We start from the raw sequence: 20,152 nt of genomic DNA, 5'->3' as shown, positions 1-20,152 counted from the left end.
TTTAATATATATGGAGAAAATTTGTCAATCAAACTCATCTTCTTTTTCCTTTTCCAATTACCACTACCTTTCTTCAACTTCACTTGAGTGCTCAAAAATGTTTATTAGCTTTCTATTGTTTTGTTGATCCTTTTCTTTGTTCTTTTGGTTGTATATTCATTATTATTTTGACACACATAAGATGACATTTCAGAGGAAAACATTAAATATAAAAGCAACTCAGATTTGACATCCCATCAGCTTTTGGAAGAACTGTGAAATTCACTTAACTGCTATGATATCACCAAGTCCACAACAAATGGACTTAAAGTGAGGACTGGCAAGAAGCCAGAAAACTGTCCTGTCAGGAAATAGCGAAGACATCACTCTACAGAGCAACACCTGCAAGACAGTGAGTAGTTGGGATCTATATTCAGTGGGCCACATTTCTTTTGGCTTCATGGGAAGAAGAATTTGTTTCTTACTGTCTCCTATATTTGTTACAATTTCCTTCTACTTAAATGTAAATGATAAAATTTGTTTCCATCTCATACAGCATTTATTATTCTGAAATAGGGATGAGAAAGGTCAGGGTCTAAAGGTGGGTAATTATCTACAGACTATATTTCTTAAGGAAACATTGCATGATACCCCCAAGGACCAGTAGAGTGCTAGCCTTTACAATGTAAGGGTTGCTCAGTCAGTGTGTATTGAACAATGAATGAGGCAGAACCACGTGGTACATTCCGTCTTTCTTATTTCCCAGCACCCAATGCAATACTATGTACAAAAAAGGCATCCAATAAACACTCGAAAAATGGAATGTGGTGTCATCTGTTGGGTGGACCACATTCTTCGTGTTAATCCTCCTGACTTCTTAGGCTGGACTGTTAGGCCAATTCCACTGAATTAGGATTGAGATCTTTAGTTCAAGGATTGTCCTGAGGACCTGGCAAAGCCATGCTAATTTATGTACATCAGTTTGCTTTCTTCAAACTGAAGCCCAATTCTGAGACACTTTGTTTTCTTTGACAAACTTTCTATCCCCGACAAACCATCTAACAGAACCCATCAACTCACCTACTTCCTACTCAGAACACACATACAGTTAAGGGTTCCCCAAGGGTTTGGCCAAATTAATACAGTCTTGGTAATATGCTGAGTCAAACTCTGAATCTTGACATTCAACTTGAATTAAAAACTTTCAACAATTTCTCCTCCTCAATCAGATTTACATTCAATGATGCACCATAAATTACTTCTGCTTAAAAGAAGTCGGATGTCTCCTTTCTCCCCACTGTATGACAATCATTCATAACTTTGGTCATTCCTTTCCCATGGCCAGATAAAATCTCCTTTCTCCAAGTTTCCATTCTAGAGCTTCAGGGCTCATTTCAGTATAAAGGCCCATGGCACCTTCTTTAAGAAAGTAGGTTTTTTGTAATTTATCCTTTCCAACTTCCTTCCCCTAGCCTATAAGGCTTATGAATATTCTGACTGACATAAATACTCTTGTGCAAAGTTTAACAACCATAGATTGGAAGTTCCTTGAAGGCAGACAACATTTAAATATTTCCTTTGTTATTACATAGCTCCCAAAACACCTGTCCAAGCATCAGGCACTCTGAGAGCTCAATAGGTGCCAGTGAGTTTGAATAGAATTTGACAGAACAGAATGGCAAGATTATATAATGACACAAGAGAGAAAAATTTTGTGGGTAAAGAGCTATATTGAAATTATGCATACGAACTAAAAAGGCAAAAATCTAGAGAAATTATACCCAATGGCTAAGACAATTGTATCTAAATATCATATATTTGACTATTTTTTGTTGCTGTTCGTTTTGTCCCACTAGAGCATAAGCTTCATGAGGGCAGAAATTGTAGTTTTTTGCCCTTTGTTTTGACCCCAGTACAGAGAACAGTGTCTGGTACATAGAAAGTACTCAATATATACTGAACACATGTATGGAAGCTGTCTTTTGTTGTTATGTTTTTGTTTGTATTCCTTTTCTTTCCCTTTTCTCATTCAGTGGATAAATGGATTTAAGGAAGTAATTTAAAAATAAAAGGTAGTGCTTCCTTTTGGCTTACTTGATGATACACGTATTCCCTTCATCATCAGGCTGGAGTTCTTTGGAGCACATCTCACCCAAACTCTAAGGCTTTCTTCCTCACAAGAACTCTCTGAGATACAAAAGACTAGAAGAAAAACCTAGAATCGGCAAAGATGATGGGTTTTCTGGGAACAAATTTTGAGAAGGGAAAGTGAGAAAAAGTGATTAGTTTTTAATTTTGTGTATGTCTTTCAATGCTTTCAAATATCCTTTTTACTAATTCAGGTTTTTTACACAGCTCAATTCACTGTAGTTTAGTAAGATGAAGTTATGAATGCTATGTGCTCCCTGCAATGCCATTCTTTAGTTATTACTGAGGACTAATGCCACTCTAATGAGAAGTGACTAAAGGAATTAACAACTCTGTTAGCAGAAAATAAACCTATACACAAAGACTGAGGAGAAAATGGAGTAGTTTACATCTCTGAGCAGCAAAGCTGGTAAGTGATTAGTTTATTGACCAGGAGATGTAAAGCAATGTTTGGATTCTTAGGTTCCCACACTTACTTTATCTACTCTCTTTGGAAAACACTGCAGATGATACCTAGATACTAAACACCACGTCAGTTACTTTACTTTAACCTTCCAGATCCCATTAACAACAATAAAATCTAATATTAAAAAAGAATAGAACATTAGGTCCTTTGCCAAATTTTTACTGAAGCGGTAAGCCACTGTAAATCAGATTCCTCACAGAGTGGGGCAGGACAGAAATATCAGGTCAATTAGATATTCAGGCTGAACTTATCATTTCTAGGCATTTTAAAATTTCAACTATCAGTTGGATACTTATGTCTTTGTCCATATTTCTCTCAGATTATTTTTAATAATTATTTTTAAAAATCTGATCATGGGTACATGCATGTTATTTGAAAGACTTTGGAGAGTGTTCCCTTTGGCAGCACATAAAGTAAAAACTGAAATGATACGGAGAAGATTCAGCATTACCCTTGCACAAGAATGACATGCAAATCTGTGAAAGAATTTGGAGAGAAAATATTTGACTCTTTTAAAGAGAGGCAGCTAAAAATGAGAAAGCAAAAATATCAATATACTTTGTAAGTATCAGAATATTTCTGTTACGTGGACTTTTATTTTTATTTTAAAGGGCTTTCATTTTCCTGCTTATAACCTAGTATGAATATTTGATGAATCATCAAATTCTTGCCCTAAAAATAGGTTTTGGTTTTGTAAGTATGCTTTACACGTACTTGCACTTATGATAATACATAGCTTTATTTTCTCAAAGGAACAGATTTTTTTTAAATATTATAAAATTTTACCCAAAATACTGCTCACCTACCATGTGACAGGCTTTTATACTTCCTATCATATTTTGAATTTAATAGTTTCCCTTTTTCATTAGATACTTTAAAATGCACTGTGACAAGGTAGAATGTAGGCTGACAAGGTAGAATGTAGGGTTACCGTTATCTCAGACTCTCATACAAGGCAGGAACTTTATCTCATCCCATCTCATATCCAATGCTTAAAACAATTTTATAATATCATTATGGGGTAAATCAGTGGAAACATATCCTTTGATGATAAACTCATATCCAAGGCAGCCTACTGTATAATTGAATAACTCTTGTCACTATGGAGTTTTTTCCTTTGCGGCTGGAAAATAATTAAGTTGTCTTTTTTTTTTTTTTGCCATTGTTTCTTGTTTTGTTTAGGTTTGTGTTTCTTTTCTTTCCCTTTTCTCACTCAAGGAGAGAGTTCTATTATTCGTGTGACTTTGGGAAAAAGGATGTGGTAGAGTAAAACTTAGATATGTTTATGGCTTTGTTTCTCAAAAGCCTAACACTTTAAAGGAATTCAAGTTCTTGAAGAACATGAAGGGAGAAAGATTTTTCCCTCCTGCTAAAAGAACACTTCCCAGGATCTGGTGGAGAAGAGCAGAGAGAGACAACTCTAGGGCTCCCAAAAGCAGAAACCTGGACACTACTTCCCATTAAGATGACCTGTGAGACAACCAGATGCCAAGCAGAGGCAGATGAATGGTCCATCAGGAGATAACACCAGAATCAGCATCACCCCAGCCTGCCTTACCTCAAGATGACAAAAAAGCAGGGGAGTGTAGCTAAGCTGAAAGAAGCACCTGTGAACCATGACTGTCTGTATCATCAGTTACCTGTAAAACCAATGACTGAAATGTGTAGCCTCCATCATTGATGGAAGGGTAATGCCTAAGACCCCACAACTGAATCACATTCTATGGTGGGGTCCTTAGTTAGACTGAAATTCTTTCCATCAACTCATTAAAGCAAAGGGAAAAGGGCAGAAATTATAACAGAAGATTATGAAAACATACTTATTTTTGCACAACTGAATTGTGAAATCTTCATATCCTGATGGATTATATGAAGCTTCTTCCTATGACATGGTTTTCTTCATTGAACGTAAAGTCCAAACCTTGAGGACCGTAACTGATTATGACCAGCAGCGTGTGATTGTATGAGTAGAAGTATCCTATGACTGCTCTTGTTCTTGTCAATCTGTTTCCGTGAATGCATCCAGAGGTAGTTTTTCTTTGGCAGTCACCTCACAATGATGACCCAAACTACAGGCTACTAAAACCCTTTTCATTCATATCATCATTAAAGAAAAGATTGTCAGCTAGATTTGTGCCAACATTTTGGGCTTAATATTAATTTCTAGTATATTCATTTATTTCTCTCTTTCTCTATTTTCTTTGGACCTCAAGTACAAATAGTTGTGATGTCTATACTCTTCAATTCTTGGCATGTTATCATTCTTAAACCCTATAATGCCACTCTTTTGTTTTAGTTTAGTTTATTAATATTTCTTTATCCCTGGATTCTCACTCCCATGCCACTCAAAGGGCACCCATTCAAACATGTACAATGTAAATCCTCAGGTAGGAATAGATCCTTGACAACTATATGAATTCATTTGTGTATAGGTATTTGTGAGGTGTTTTCATCTCCATATATTTTCTACATATGGCATCATGTAACCTTACAAATTCAAATGTGTTATTTTAGAACCTCTGATTTGAGGGGTTCCCGATTTGGTATGAAGTATACTAGCTGTCCCACCTTGCTTTATGTCATCTGGAAAGCTGCTAAACAGACTTCATGGTGTACCATTGAAGATCTTCCTAAAGGTTAGTATCAATACATTAATTCCATCCCCTTGGATTTGAGTGTCCCATTAGTTACAAATCCACCTGAACTTATTATCATCTACTCCATGTTAAATGTAACGTCATTGGCTTCTGGGCATTTGCAAGATCCTCTATTATGTCTATGTAGGGAAATTAGAACACAAAAGAAAGGAACTTATTTGTAGAAAACACTCACGGGAGTTGAAAATGCAACTTCTTCAGTTGTGTGTCTTTGCTTTAGGGGTGAGTCCTACTTGAGTTTCCAAAAGACTACTTTATGTATCGTACAAGCAGGGAAACCCTTTGATTTAATCATCTTAAACTTCTTTCCTCCTGGATGACACAGAATCCACAGAGAATGTGTGCATGAAGTAACAAAAGGAACTTCTATTTCCCTGCTGACCCCAAGAAGCTTATCTGCTAATGTAACTTGATAATACCAGAGATAATGCCAGTTTAATTGGTACTCTCTCTACTTCTTCATTCTAGGACTCTGTGTCTTTGACCAATTCCTTTCTTTTGCTTTTCTTGCACTAAAATTGGCCTCAAAACACTACTGAACTCAAGGTTTTCCTGATTCATCTTCCTGCATTCCCATCCACAAATGCACATTCATATGCACACAAATATACCCCAACACCAACAGGGTATTAGCAGCTGGATCTTCAAAATTCTCTGCAGCTAATTCTCTAGCATTATCCTATTAGTCATCCAGGTACTTACATATCCACCCAAAGGGGAAACTCCTACTCAACAGAAGAGAAAAATGGAACAGAAGAGAAAAACCTCAGTAGCATTTTGGAACCCCCACAGCTGCCTGGAGCACTAGGAGTCTGAGCAGGGCTCACTAGATCTTCCTGTGAGGTGGAAAACAGACTCTCTGTGGTGTCCCATGTCATTTACATCCTGAGGAGATGCTGCTTACAAAAGTAAAATCAACTCAATGGAAGACAGTGAATACAAAAATGTTTACATGGTAAATGTTGATATTTATCGATTTTTAACTGAAGCAGAGATAGTCACGGTATTAGTCTACACTGGAAACTAATTAGAAACAACTACAAAAAGCATCTTCCTAAAAGGTCCCTACAAATATTGCAAAGAGATTTTCTGGGATATTTCATCTAATAATTCTCAAATGACTAAACATAATGAGACTTTGAGTCAGGAAATGTCACACTTTCCCTTTTATTCTGCCCATCTTTATATGCAGGACTGAATCGTTGGCCCCTAACCTGGCTTTGGCCCTTGGAACTTTACCTGCAGGCCCACGATCTTGCCTATGGCTACTGTCCCATTTGGGGCTCTGATCTTGCCTCAGGCCTCCTGGCTTCAAGCCTGAACTCTGCCCTATTCTTGCGCTGCAGGTCTTTTGGCATTCCTGGGCTGACTCTGGGATGAGTCCAGGTTTTCCCTGTTCTGTGGGACACTACCTAGGCCATGTTCTTTCTCTCTAGCTGCTAAAGTCTTTTTTAGAATTCCATAAAACGGTTTTATTTTCTTCTCTTCCTATTTCATTTTTGGGAACTAAAGTCATTCATGCATTTATTTACTCAGTCAAGCAAATTTTTAGTGAGGAAATTCAATGGCCCCAACACTGCGAGTCACATGGGCAGAATATGCCTTAACAGAACATATGGGTTTTTTCCAAATTAGCTTTCAGAGACTAAAAGTTGAATTTATGTTCCTTTAAAAATAACTTTAAATTGCACAGTTTAAAATAAAAAGTAAAATTGTTTTAACAACTATTCTCATCCATTTGCAAAAACCCTACTCTTTAGTGAAAGAAGTTAATGACATTAAGAAAATGTATATATACCTTGGCTTTCTTTGCAACACGTGGATAGAATTTGTTCCTGTGAAATTATTTACAAAACAAAGTTCAGGAGTCAGGGAGTGACATATCTCACATGAGGACAAAGAATATAGATCACAGTAATATTTCATTATTAATTAAAATTACCTCTTTTCTCCCCACCTCACTCCAAACCCAATCGATAGAGCCAAAACTACATTTCTCATTAGAAAGTGATGGGATCAGAAGAAGGTTGAATGAAAGAGTTTTGTTATGTTTCAATTTTTAGCCATGCTAAGATAGGTAAAAGAGGATAGGTTCAAGTTTACTTCATGAATGCTTACACATTTTACTTTTCCTCCTGTGTTATAAGATCAAAGAAAAACTAATGAAAGTCACAGACTTGTGTGGATTATATGAGATTTATATATGTGACAACAGTCACTCCTCCTCACCAATAAGACAGCAGCTGTCAGATCTATGTAACAGCAACTTTTATTTTAGAACAACACCAAATTTTGTTTAAGTGGCTTATTTAACAGGAACAAATTCATTTGTCAATACTTGACTCACTCAGACTTACTCACTCACTTTGCCCTTATTAACAAGCTTAGAATATAAATGTTTCTTTTTTTCTTATTTTTCTTATATTTCTATTTTTCTTATCTTCCCATGACCCTTCATTGAAACCAGTGTGGTGCCCTTTATGAGCAGTGTGTGTTGGACCTATATTTATTTATTCATTGAACAGATATCTATTGACTACTAACCTTGTGTCAGGCACTGTCCCAGGTGCTGGCGAGAATTCAGTGAAAGAACAAAAACAAAATGTCAGTTGTCATGAAGCTTGCAATTTACAGGGAAGACAGGGAAATAAATAAATATACAGTTTTGGGGGTTTACTGAGCACAGCAGAGTGGGGAAAATCCGTAAGAGTCATGGTAAGTGAGGGTGAGGATATGCAGTTGTAAGGAAGGTGGTCACATCTCAGTGGAAAGAGACAGGAAGCAAGACACCCAAAGATCTGGAGGAGAATGTTCCAAGCAAAGGGAACAGTTGATGCAAGACTGTGGATTGAGAACATGTCTGGTTTATTCAAAGAAGAGCAGCGTGGTCAGAAGGCAGAGGTCAAGAGCAGGTGTGGGCTATTTGAGGTGAGGGCTATGGACTCACCTCTGAGGGAGATGAGATGCCTTTGGGGGCTTTTGAGCACAGTGACATAATCTAACAAGTTCTAAAAGGATCAATCTGGTTGCAATGTTGAACACAGACTGGAGCTTTACAGCTTATTTCTAATGTCCTTTCTAGCATCATGATTCTAAAATCCATATTTTGAAGTGATAGCATAAGCATCTAGCCAGTTCAACATCACATACATGTAGAACAATATTTGGAGCAACTTATGATATTAATATCACAACATTTTAAATGCAAGTCTCAAGTATACAGTAAGTATAGGAAAGTCTGAGACTGCCTAACTTCAACAGTGAGAAAGGGGAAATTAAATGCCAAAAAAATTAAAGCAGAACAAGTAATTTTATATTTAAACCATAAAGCTTTATGATTCGGAAGAAAAGAAACCATTTGGAAATGAATACCATGCGTTATAGCAGGACATACTTAGAAAAAAGAAACGGGGGCAAACTTGGCTCCAAAAAATGCTAGTTAGGATGACTTGGGTCAGTTTCTTAGCTTCTCTGTGCCTCATTTCCCAAACTGAGGAAATAACATCCACAGCACAGCATGTGAAGATTAAATGAGACGTGTGGAAAAAACTCAGCATGGACTACATGCTCAATAAATGTCCATCCCCTTCTTCCTCCCTCTTTTGACATGGGTATTTGACAAGTGGTGGGACAAAAAGGCTAAAGAGTGTTTTTATTAGGTACACTTACCACAAGCCAGATATTCTGATACACCATCAAATAAAACTAAGTACATACAGCTAAAGAAAAAAATGAAATTTGCATCTGCTTCTAATGAAGACTAAGTTGTATGAGTAATAATGTGGGGAAAGATGACATTCCAATGCAAATATCACTCAATCCCAAGATAATGGATGACAGTCTTTAAAATACCAAGGATTTAACAAAATTAAAGTAATAGGGTCCACTTAAATTTTTGAGAACTGGAAGTTTAGTCAGTTACAAAGAATGAAAAAATCCTAGGTTCCACGGATTTCAATTACTGTAAACAGAATATATTACAAGATCTCGAAAATAATCCCCTTTCAACTTTTTTTTTGGTCTGTTGTTAATCTCAAAGTCCTTTATTTTTATTGAAATGTAATTAATATACATTGTCATATTAGTTTCATTTTTATTGAAATATAATTAATATACAGTGTTATATTAGTTTTGAGTATACTATATAATGATTTGGCAATTCTATATATCACTCACTCTTTGAACTTCTTAAACAAAAGTAAAAGCAAGCATACTTTTAAAATTATCTGAGAGCAAAATATACTTATTAATGACTTCCTGTGATCATTAATATAGGTGATTTCCAGGTCACTAGAAGGTGGTTGGCCTCTTCTCTTTTTATATGTTTGTTATTAAAGTTTTCTAATAAAATGACAAGCGTTCCCTATGTTGAGAGGTGACAAGTGGAGAGAAATCAGTTTAGTTTCAATTGAATTGGCTTCTTTCAAACCTCATTACATCATTGTCAGATATCCCAATAAGTTTTCAGCAATGACACCCATGATACTGTGGCACATCCCATCCTCTTGTTTCCAAAAAGGGGCCAGTACTGATGGAAGGATAAATGAATACCCAGAAGCCTATGGTCAACACTAAATCAAAGTAATCTGACAAAGAAAAAATGACAGGAAAATAAAAAATATCTCATCTGTTTTCTAGGCTCCAGAAGATTTGTAACATGATATATTCCTAAATTCTGCTGAAAATTTTTAGAAATAATGCAAAACACCATATAAATATTAGAATTCTCTGGTGGAAATGATAGGAACAATGAATACGCTGCTGAATGAATATAAAATGCATAGTCTTTTGCAAATGAGAAGGCTGTCAAAAGAGAAGAAAATTGTCACGTATCAGAAAATCTACTGGACTTAAAATATTAAATATGATGACTGAATAAACATTCGTTTTCTAGTTCCTTAGTTCTTCTCTTAGGCAAGAACACTTTCTTCTTAAGAACACACTAAGTGCAACTTCCCGTTAACTCATTTTCACACTAGATGGAAAATGTGTGGGAGAACAACCACCACAAGAAAAAGATGCCTTTGATTAGATGAGTGAGAGATCTGATTCATCTATAAAATGATGGCATGTATTTGTTCTAATGATGCATCTAAGATTGCATTTCCAGTTGCTTCATTTTAGTTGGTGCTTTTGACTCCCTCTAAAAAATAAATAAAACTCTTGAGCTGAAAGAATCATTTTTTTGTCTGACTTACTCTTGAAGTCAAGAAACTTTCTCAACTATTAACTGGGGTAAAAGAAGGAGTATTAAAGGGGACAGTGGAGGGTAAGTGTCAAAAATAAAATATACCGTGAACAGGGAACTGGTCAGGGCTAGGAAAAGACTGTGTGGGATTACAAGGCTTGGAATAGGAGCCATTGTGTGTGAACACTGAAACACAGTAATCCATAAGTGGTCATACAGGAGATCTGCTGGTACACATCACCCAGGCCCGACTCATTTTTCTTACTTGTACCTTTATGTATTTTGTTGACCCAGTGTGACCTGTTGAAGGTTTCCTAATAGATCATGGTGTTATTAAACTCTAGTCTGGGATGTTCTTTAACTTCCTTTTTCCTCTTCTCTTGAGGAAAAAGTGAACCAAATCAACTTTGCTATAGTTACTGAGAGTTTACAACAGGATATGAATTTAAGGATAATTGAAATTTATCAAATGATAAATAAAATAACTTCCCTCGTTACATCTCATTCCTGTTATTGATTTTTTTTGTCTGTATTAAAATGGCAACTAGTGTAAGTGTAGGAATGTTCCTTAAAAGCAGAAGAAATGTCTGTCCTGTACCACTGAGGACCAGCACTCAAAACAAGTATTCAAACACCACACCTCTTGTCCCCAAAGACTGTTGATTTAGATTTTATGAAAATAAAATTCAATTCAAGTTTAACATTCATAGCCCCTTATTACAACCACATGGATTTCTAATAGTTCAGACAACGGTGGCTACCCTGGCATTTGGCAATTATTCTAGACATGCCAATGACAAAAATAAGCATAAAGTAGGACTAGCTTTCTCATTTAAGTGAGGAATTTTCAACAACTCTGAAATTCTTGCGTAAAATTAAATGTCTCATTTTACCTAAATATATGATACATCTTTTGGTCTCAATGAGTGTCGTATACAGATTACATCTAAATGGGACCAAATGCTAAAACAAAATGTGACATCCCAGTCATTTTAGTTTTCAGTTTCCTTATGAAGTTTGGCTGCGAATAAACCATGCTCACATAAAAAAGTTCTTAATAACTTTGTTCTATGTATTTGGCTATATTAGATAATTTACTGAAAGAACTGAGTTGACTTCACGGTGCTCTAATTCACTGACATTAAACTGGGCAAATTGAAAAGCCTAATTTGATTCTTTTGTGTTTGATTTGGTCAAGGGAAGAACCTAGAAAGGAAGGAGCTAACAATAAACAGGCTGTTAAATCACTCCACTCTGTATAGTGCACAAATAAATAAACATAATTTAGAAATAAATTCTCACCCCGACGTTTGCAAATGTCAACCTTTCTGACACTCAGTTATCTCATCTGGAAATAGAGATACTAATGCCCACTTCATCTGATTGCTGTGAGAATTTAATTGAGATAATATGAAATATTTAACAAACAGCCTGATAGCTGTTTCTTTTCTGTTTACCTTCTTTTGTACTAAAGAAACAAAGTCCAATTTTTTGCAAAGCCTTGTATCATGTTAAATATCAACTTTTCCTTAATGATTAAATCCCTCTTGGTCTTTTATACCATGATGTTTGTGTTTAATTGAATAGTGACTTAAGATGTCTACACACTACAATTAGAGATGACACTGTAATCTAGCGTGGGTCCTCTACTCTTTAGGAACGGTTTATGTTCCAGAAGCCAACTTGTTAATCTGCTCTTAAGAATTCAAAGCACATATCCCAAGGAAACAATTCCTATGCTTTCTATCATCTACCTGATAACATTGTATAAATAACACTGAAGAATTTCACACATTTCAATAATATTCTATGGGAAAATACACTCAAAATTCCAAGTTGGGACTTTGGCACTTCCTGGTCCAGGTGACTTTGACTAAATTTTTCACCTTTCTAGGCCTCTCTGTCCTACCATTTGTGGAAGAGAAAACTGGAATATTAAATGAGTAAATACATAAATGTATTTTTAAGTTAAAAAATTAAAACTATGTTCTGCAACTCAGATCATAAAAGAGTTTGAACTCAGGTAATTTTTTTGAAAATTGTCCCAATGGCATTATCTCCCCGATAAGGAACACCCAATGGGTCCAAGACATGCGGTGGGCCTGTTGGATGACTCAAGCAGTGTGCCCATTGTGCCATCAGAGCACCTGCATGGCTGATGTTTTCCTTTCCTAACTGGATGTTTAGATATTCTGGTGACCTGGACTCAATTAGTATGGATTCTCCACTGCTTCCCTTAGTCAAGAGCTCATCCTTCATAAAATAAATAATAAGAAAATGGTTTTGTCGGTGTTTCCATTCAAACCAAGTCACTGAAGGCATTTGCTTAGCAGAGTACATGCTTGCTTGAAGAATAAGGCAGATGAACAAACACTTTATTAGCATAAAAAACATTGGTGAGGGTCAAGCAACATATCACTAGCTGACTTGTAGCCCAGGATGGCTTCTTATGACTATTTGCTGAGAGAGCTTGTATCGAGTCACTTGGCTCATTTTTAAACTTATTTTTTTTCCCTCCCTAACAAGTGCCAGACATGTGAGGCCGTAATGAGTTTAATTAAAGTCAATGGCAGCCAATAATTCAAACCTTATAAATGCAATTTGGGAGCAAACAAAACTCCAAAGTCAAAACATGAAATATTCTACTTAAGCAGAAGTTTTAATCATGTTCATAAAATAAAATTGCCAAGTATACTGACAGAGAGATATAATGATATAATGCAAAGATCTGATTTCCAGTGTTGGCTCTATCTCTGGCTGACTGTTATTTTGGGAAAGTAAAAATTTTAATTAAGGAAACTTTTTTTTAGCACCTAACACTATGCTTGTACTTAATTGATACTTAATAAATATTTATTAAGCACAAAAGTGTTTAAAATGTACAGTGCCAGGAGAAGCAAAAAATAAGAACAATTCAAAATGAAGACAACAAACAGCTAGAGAGAAGAAAAGACAGATAAAGGGGGAAGAGGCTTACTTTATTAACTCATAATCTTTAAAATTCTCCTATGAAGGTAGTTGTCACCCCTTCTTAGAAAGATTTAATGTGGGCACCTGGGTGAATCAGTCATTAAGCTTCTGCCTTCAGCTCGGGTCATGATCCCAGGGTCCTGGGATTGAGCCCCACATCGGGCTCCATGCTCTGCGGGAAGCCTGCTTCCCCCCTCTCCTGCTCCCCCTGCTTGCGTTCCCTCTCTCTCTGTCAAATAAATAAATACAATATTTTTAAAAAAGAGAAAGATTTAATGTGATTTATAATGAGTTTAAATATTATGAAGAATGTATCACTTTTGTAGGATGTACTATCAAGTGTCCTACATAATTAAAATAAAATTTGGAAATGATTCATTTCCAAAACAAATATTTAAGTCTATAAAGGGACTCAAGACTCTTGATTTCTATTTGGAGGCTCTCTCTCAAATGTGCAGCATTTAAACTCGTCGAGACCGCTCTTGTAACAAAATAGATGTCCTCCTACAAAATCAGTAGCTAAACATCTGTATTATTTTTCTATCATGTTCGTAGAAAAATTTGATTGGATCCATTCTCATTCCCACCCAAGTCATTTGGCTTTTCTATTTTATTGGCTCTACTCTACGCTCGTGTATGAGAGGAGTTTTCAAACACAAATGACAAATAAGGACAGAGGGCAACGAGTCACATTGGTCACACTCTTTACACCATCTTTACTTGGACCACTATGGTTTCCGTTCTTTCTAAGCTCTGAGAACGAATATTCATAATTACTTTCTTTCATAAGAGACCAAACATGTTGTCAAAACATGTAAGATGAGAGGATGGAGCAGGCAATCAATTTTCAAACTGAGAAATGTGAATGTTGAAACTCTGACGAACCAACAACCATTAAAAAGGATAGTTTCCTCAGATAAAGAAATGAATGTTCACTTTGTTGCAGAGTACCAGAGTTTAGCCTAATCCACTTGAAAGATACGTGATTAAAAGCCTGACTTTTGAGAGATTTAAAATTTGGCTCCAAGTCACAGAACTCAAAATACTTTTTTGATTATATATTGATGTTTTAAGGTAAATTTATTATGTGTTGTTTATATACATGAATATTTTGAACACATTCTTCATATTCCATCATAAAAATATTTTACATAATTTTTGAATAATAAATGATGAACTATGATCCTCTTCATGCATAGTAAATGCTAAATGCTGCATTGTTTGCAGACATTAAGCCATAAGTGTTATTTGAGATGTTGCAAAATCCTGACCCCTTTAAAAGCCAAACAGCACTAGGCAGGACTTCCCTAGCAACTGTATTCATAATGGCAATCTCCGACAGTCAGTCAAACTAAATAAACCATCAAGAATTCCAAGCCAGAAATGAGTTGTTGAGGGCTCCCGTTATCATGTCGGGACTGAGGTCATGGAGGAAACCGGAATGTTATTTTCACTAGTGCTGGCCTGCCAGTTAGTGCTGGAATTAGATTTTAGTGAAGGTGAACTTCACCATTGCTGATACTGGCAGAAATGCACTCAAAATCCTTGTAAGGGCATCAGAAAGGTTTGTGGATTACAGAGAGGTGAATCCACCTTCTCTCCTGTTACTCTGTTCCTTGTCTTGAGGGTCTGCTGTTGATCTACAAAACCATTGCTGTATACAAGGGTTTATGATCCCCAATTTGTCTGCCAATGCTGGGAATCAAACCAAAATTTCCTGACCACAGTGTCAGCACACTCAAGAGGCACCAGCCTCGGTAGCACACTGGTTAAGTGGGACAATTCCTAGCAAGACATTATTTACAGCGAGGCACTCGAAGATGATCTTTGCTTTTAGAGTGTAGTTGTTTTATTTTAATGGGAAAGTTTATTTACTGTTTAATCACATTTTAGATCAATAAAGCATAGTAGCAGGTGAAAAAGGCATGCAATGAGTGTTCTGACAGTCTTCCCAAGCACATGATCCCTGCTTCTCAGACTTTCCTGGAAGTGGCTTGGGACCACGGGATAAATAAGCAGAGAGTGTGAACTTCTACCATAGACACAAAATTTGAAAAAAAAAAAAAAATTATGTATTTCTTTTTTTTTCCCCCTCAGTTATCCTGATTTTATCACAGTTGTTTTAGCAACAGAAGCTAAAGAAAAGATAAAAATCTACATTTATATAATGTCCTCTGTTATAGCAGCCCTGTATAATCCAGGTTGTTATTAGACTATATAACAAGCTAATGGTTTTTAGTTATGAAGGGAATGTGTAGCTGTAGGATGATAAGGCTCATATACCTAATTTTTTCTTCTGTCAAGGGAAAGAATACAGGGATGATAGTTAAAGTCACTACCAAGTGCTTATGAATTTTGCATTTCATTTCTACATGATCATCTATGAAGCAATGAGACAGGTACAGAGCCCATATTTTCTTTGCATTTTTGACCAAATCCAAAGATACTATTATTTTTACAGGAATAAACCTTCACAAGAGGTCCTACGAATTCAGATTAACGACAATCTTTTCTTACAGCTGTATTCATTTTAGTAGTGCTTTCATACAAATAGCCTCAACATATCATCAGGAATGCATTATTTATCATAGCTGCAGATATCACAAATACAGTGGGCAAGATGGAGAATCTTTATTGACATATTGATGCAACAGAAAGAATTAGTACAATTAAGTTCCATCTGGTGTGGAATAAGAGTTTCTGCAAGAACAATAAACCAGGCCTGGTGGATAGGAGTGGACCTCTCCAGGAGACCAAAATGTCAGGCCAAAAGCATAAGCTTTTGTTATACCTGCTGGGTTGGTAATAATAAGCCAACATAGACTTGAAGACTTGACAAGTTATAATATTTTATATTCTTGTTTTAAGAAAATATTTCAGAATTATTTATTACTTTCTGTTGAGCTTGGTGGAAATGACCTTTGTCCTGGATTTTGAGCACTAAAAGGCTTTTTCATATAGTAGAACATCAACATTTGAAATATACCCCAAACTGAATATTCTCAAGATTAGAAAAAGAGTAGTCTGTTGTATCATTTCCACACCCACCCCCCAAAATTATAGCCTGAGAAGCAAAAGTTCTTTTCTCACTGATTTTTGAAGGTTATGGTTCTAAAAAGAAAAGGAAAGGAGAGCAAAAAGGAACCTGAAGAAATCAGTGGCCTCTCTGACCAATGTCATTCTCACTCTCATGAGCCACATGGTCAGCGGGGCACATAGAGGTTGTGTTACTCACATTAAAGACCAGGGCAATGGGTTAGCAGAGTTGTTTTGTTTTTGTTTTTGCTTTTATTTTAGTCTGTGCATAATGTTGAAGACTGTGCAAGAGGTTGCTACATGAATCCCACCATCAGTCCCTCTTCACCTGTAAGTAATGGCTCATCAAGTAGGTTCACAAAAAAATTGGCCATAAAACACAAGAAACAGGCCCACTGTATTGTCTAATGTAGGGAGCTGCCTAGTAAAACCGAATTAGAGGAGGCAGAACTTCCCAGCTGCCAAGGGCAGAGGCCCTGCCTTTTTGAATATTCAGCATAAGAGGAGAAAAGAGAGAGTTCCTGGCTCTGATGGGCAAGTGGTCCAAGGGGGAAAAAACAAAATAAACCCCTTTCCAGATTTGGGCATAAGAGTAAGTTCACACACTAATAACTGGGCTGTGCCAAATCAGAGAAGTCACTTGTCTCTGGGGCTGAAGCATATAATTGGGTGAAGGAAGAGGCAGAATTTTCCCCTATCATTTATTGGAGGGACAGAGTGGAACATTGCAGATAGAGGTTCCCTCTCTTTAGGAAAACTCTAAAAATAAGCATTACCCTTTGAACACATAAAAACTTTCATGAACTCTCTGCATTCAACAGTTAATTCTGCCTTTCTCAATTGTACAGTTTAGTATAGAGTTCCAAATGAGGAAATGCCTCTAACCTAGTGTTTTCCAGAGCACACTCCATGGAACAAACATTATTAGTTCGTTGTGATGTAATCATGAGGGAGAGGAAGAGTTCAGAAACCAACCAAGTATGGCTGGCTAGCACTGAGTTGGACAAAATATTGAGTTGTACCATTTTCTTTTTTTTTTTTTTTAAAGATTTTATTTATTTATTTGACAGACAGAGATCACAAGTTGGTAGAGAGACAGGCAGAGAGAGAGGAGGAAACAAGCTCCCCACTGAGCAGAGAGCCTGGTGCTGGGCTCGATGCGGGGCTCAATCCCAGGACCCTGGGACCATGACCTGAACCGAAGGCAGAGGCTTTAACCCACCAAGCCATCCAGGCACCCCTACCATCTTCTTTACTAAAGGATTACTCAGACCTTTTAATATGTGAGTATGTATCATTATCATTTAAGAGGGGTTGGAATATGCATTGTTCCCCAAATTATTTAATAACCTATTTTAGGAGTATCTCACAGAAACAATGTCCTTAAAAAACATCCTTTGGGAAACATTACCAGTAGATATTCTCTCACTTCTTACTTCTAAAATACCGAAACCATTGGGTAAAAATAGATCAAAGGGAGAGATAACAGGCCTGAGCATTAGAAACCAAGGTCAGGTTCGGTCTGGAACTAGGCGGGTTGAAGCTAGATGCCAAGGCTGTGAAGCTCTGGATCTGAATTCAGTTCCAGGCTGGATAATTTTAAAAGCACAGATTATAAAGAAAATGCAAATGCTAATGCTTTTAGAGGGGTGTATTCTGTCCCAGTTTGTTTGCTAATACTAGCTCATACACTTAATTCGTTTATATTGCCTGCTAGATCCCTGGAGGCATTTGAGTTTGTAATGCCTCTCTTAGAAATTCCACAGTCTGCCCCAGAGGAATGCTGAACTGCGAGTCTGTTCCAGACCCATCCCCGACTCTGAAGTCTACAGGATTAGCCATGACTGTGGGCTCGCCATATGGACCACATTTAGGGGGAAAGTGCCAGAGCCTATTTCACTAGACTCCCCACGTAACTTACAAGCGCAGTCAAAGCCAGCTGTGCAATGGCCAGGGGTGGGGGAAGGAGCTTCTGGACATTAGTGGTTTTACCATTTCTAGTTTTGACTAGTTTAAGCCAGCGTTTTAATCTCTGTCCCGGCACTGAAATTCTAAACATATACTCGCCACTCATGTGCACTTCTTAAGTAAAAACTGCCAAAAATTGCTCATAGACAGTATCATTGCAGATTACACTTTGTGAATCTGCAATGTGGGTTTTATTGTGTGAGTTTTATTGCTTAATACTTTTCAATGATTTTGGAGCAAACTCTGTAATGTGTTATAAATCTATCTGTTTCAATGAATAAAATGTATGGATCAGAATCTCAGTGTTTCTCAGTATCTTGGGATCGATACATTGGACATTAATTATCGTATTGTACTGTCATGAATAGGTTCACAGACTGGACAAAGCAGATGGCATTATCTCTACACCGAGTGACCCTAGGAAGTCACAAAATTTCAGTACTCCCATTAATTCTTTTTTTTCTCCACCTTTTCTTTTTCCAATGTGCTGTTTTCAGTTGTCATTCTCATTGCTGTCAATGTGCCTGACTACTCCGTGGTAGACTGAAAATCCAATGGATATGATTACTACAATGATATATGCATAGGAGCTAATAGGATATTATTACACTGGTTATCCACAAGGAAATTACATGCACAGAGTACACAGACTTTGAAACCTCACTTTGGGTTGGCCAGAGACATTTTTGTTCACTTCTTACCTGTGGACTGTGTTTTTAGGTGAGAAAATGTTTCTCTACCCGTTTCTGAACTTGTATAATATCCAAAATCCTTCAACTCAACCCTGAACTGCTTGAAGATCAGTAGATTAACTGATACTTAAAGGCTCTTTTACACGGTAGCACAAAAAGGATCTCAATAAACGTCTGTTGGCCAAGTGATCCTTTCATTCTTTCTTCCTTACCTGTACTCAGCAACACTGTTAGGCTTATTGTTCTGACTTTCACTAAAATGACTTGAGGATTTATTTTACATAGAAGAAGCACTGTAATATATATTTGTGGGATGAATCGTGTCCTCCCTAAAAGACATGTCAAGGTCTTAACCTGCGTACCTCAGAATATGACCTTATTTGGAAATCGGGTTGTGGCAGACATGACCTGTCAAGTAAAGCTGAGGTCGTCCTGGAATATGGTGAGTCCTTAGTCTGATATGTATAGAGTTCCCATGAAGAGAAAAACAGACATGCAGGAAGTGGATGGACACGTGACCACAGACCCAAAGATGGAGTGATGACCCTACAAAGGAAGGAATGTGAACAACAATTGTCAACAAACACCAGAAACTAAAAGAGACGAGGAGGGAGTCTCTCCTCCAGGTTTCAGAGGGACTATGGTCCTGCTAACATCTTGGTTTTGGACTTCAAGCTTCCAGAACCGTGAAACAATACATTTCTATTGCTTTATGCCACCCGGTTTGTGACACTGTTATGATAACCCAAGGAAACTCATACAGCGTATTTTTATTTTATTTCTTCTTGAGTTTGAAAAGAAGAAAGGGCAATGCAGTGAAATTAGCTCAGTCTGGTTGTTACCTGCCATTGAGCAGAGACGTAGGTGATAGAGGTGTACAAGGCAGTGATCACTCTGACTCTTGTCCCTGCGGCAGTGCCGTCTCTGACAACAGAGACCCACGAAAGTAAAAAAATAAAAGCAATCTCGGGGTGCCTGGGTGGCTCAGTGGTTTAAGCCTCTGCCTTCAGCTCAGGTCATGATCTTGGGGTCCTGGGATCGAGCCCCG

The 20,152-nt window shown here is 37.0% G+C and overlaps 1 pseudogene; it reads left to right on the top strand.

The window, feature by feature from the left end:
- The first annotated feature begins 2,982 nt into the window (after positions 1-2,982).
- On the top strand, positions 2,983-3,098 carry LOC122903836 (annotated as a pseudogene).
- The last annotated feature ends 17,054 nt before the right edge of the window (positions 3,099-20,152 follow it).

The sequence above is a fragment of the Neovison vison genome, chromosome 3 (genome assembly GCF_020171115.1).
Source record: "Neovison vison isolate M4711 chromosome 3, ASM_NN_V1, whole genome shotgun sequence".
Lineage (NCBI taxonomy): Eukaryota > Metazoa > Chordata > Mammalia > Carnivora > Mustelidae > Neogale > Neogale vison.
Note: the sequence above shows the minus strand (reverse complement) of the source record. Positions and strands in the feature narration are given on the sequence as shown.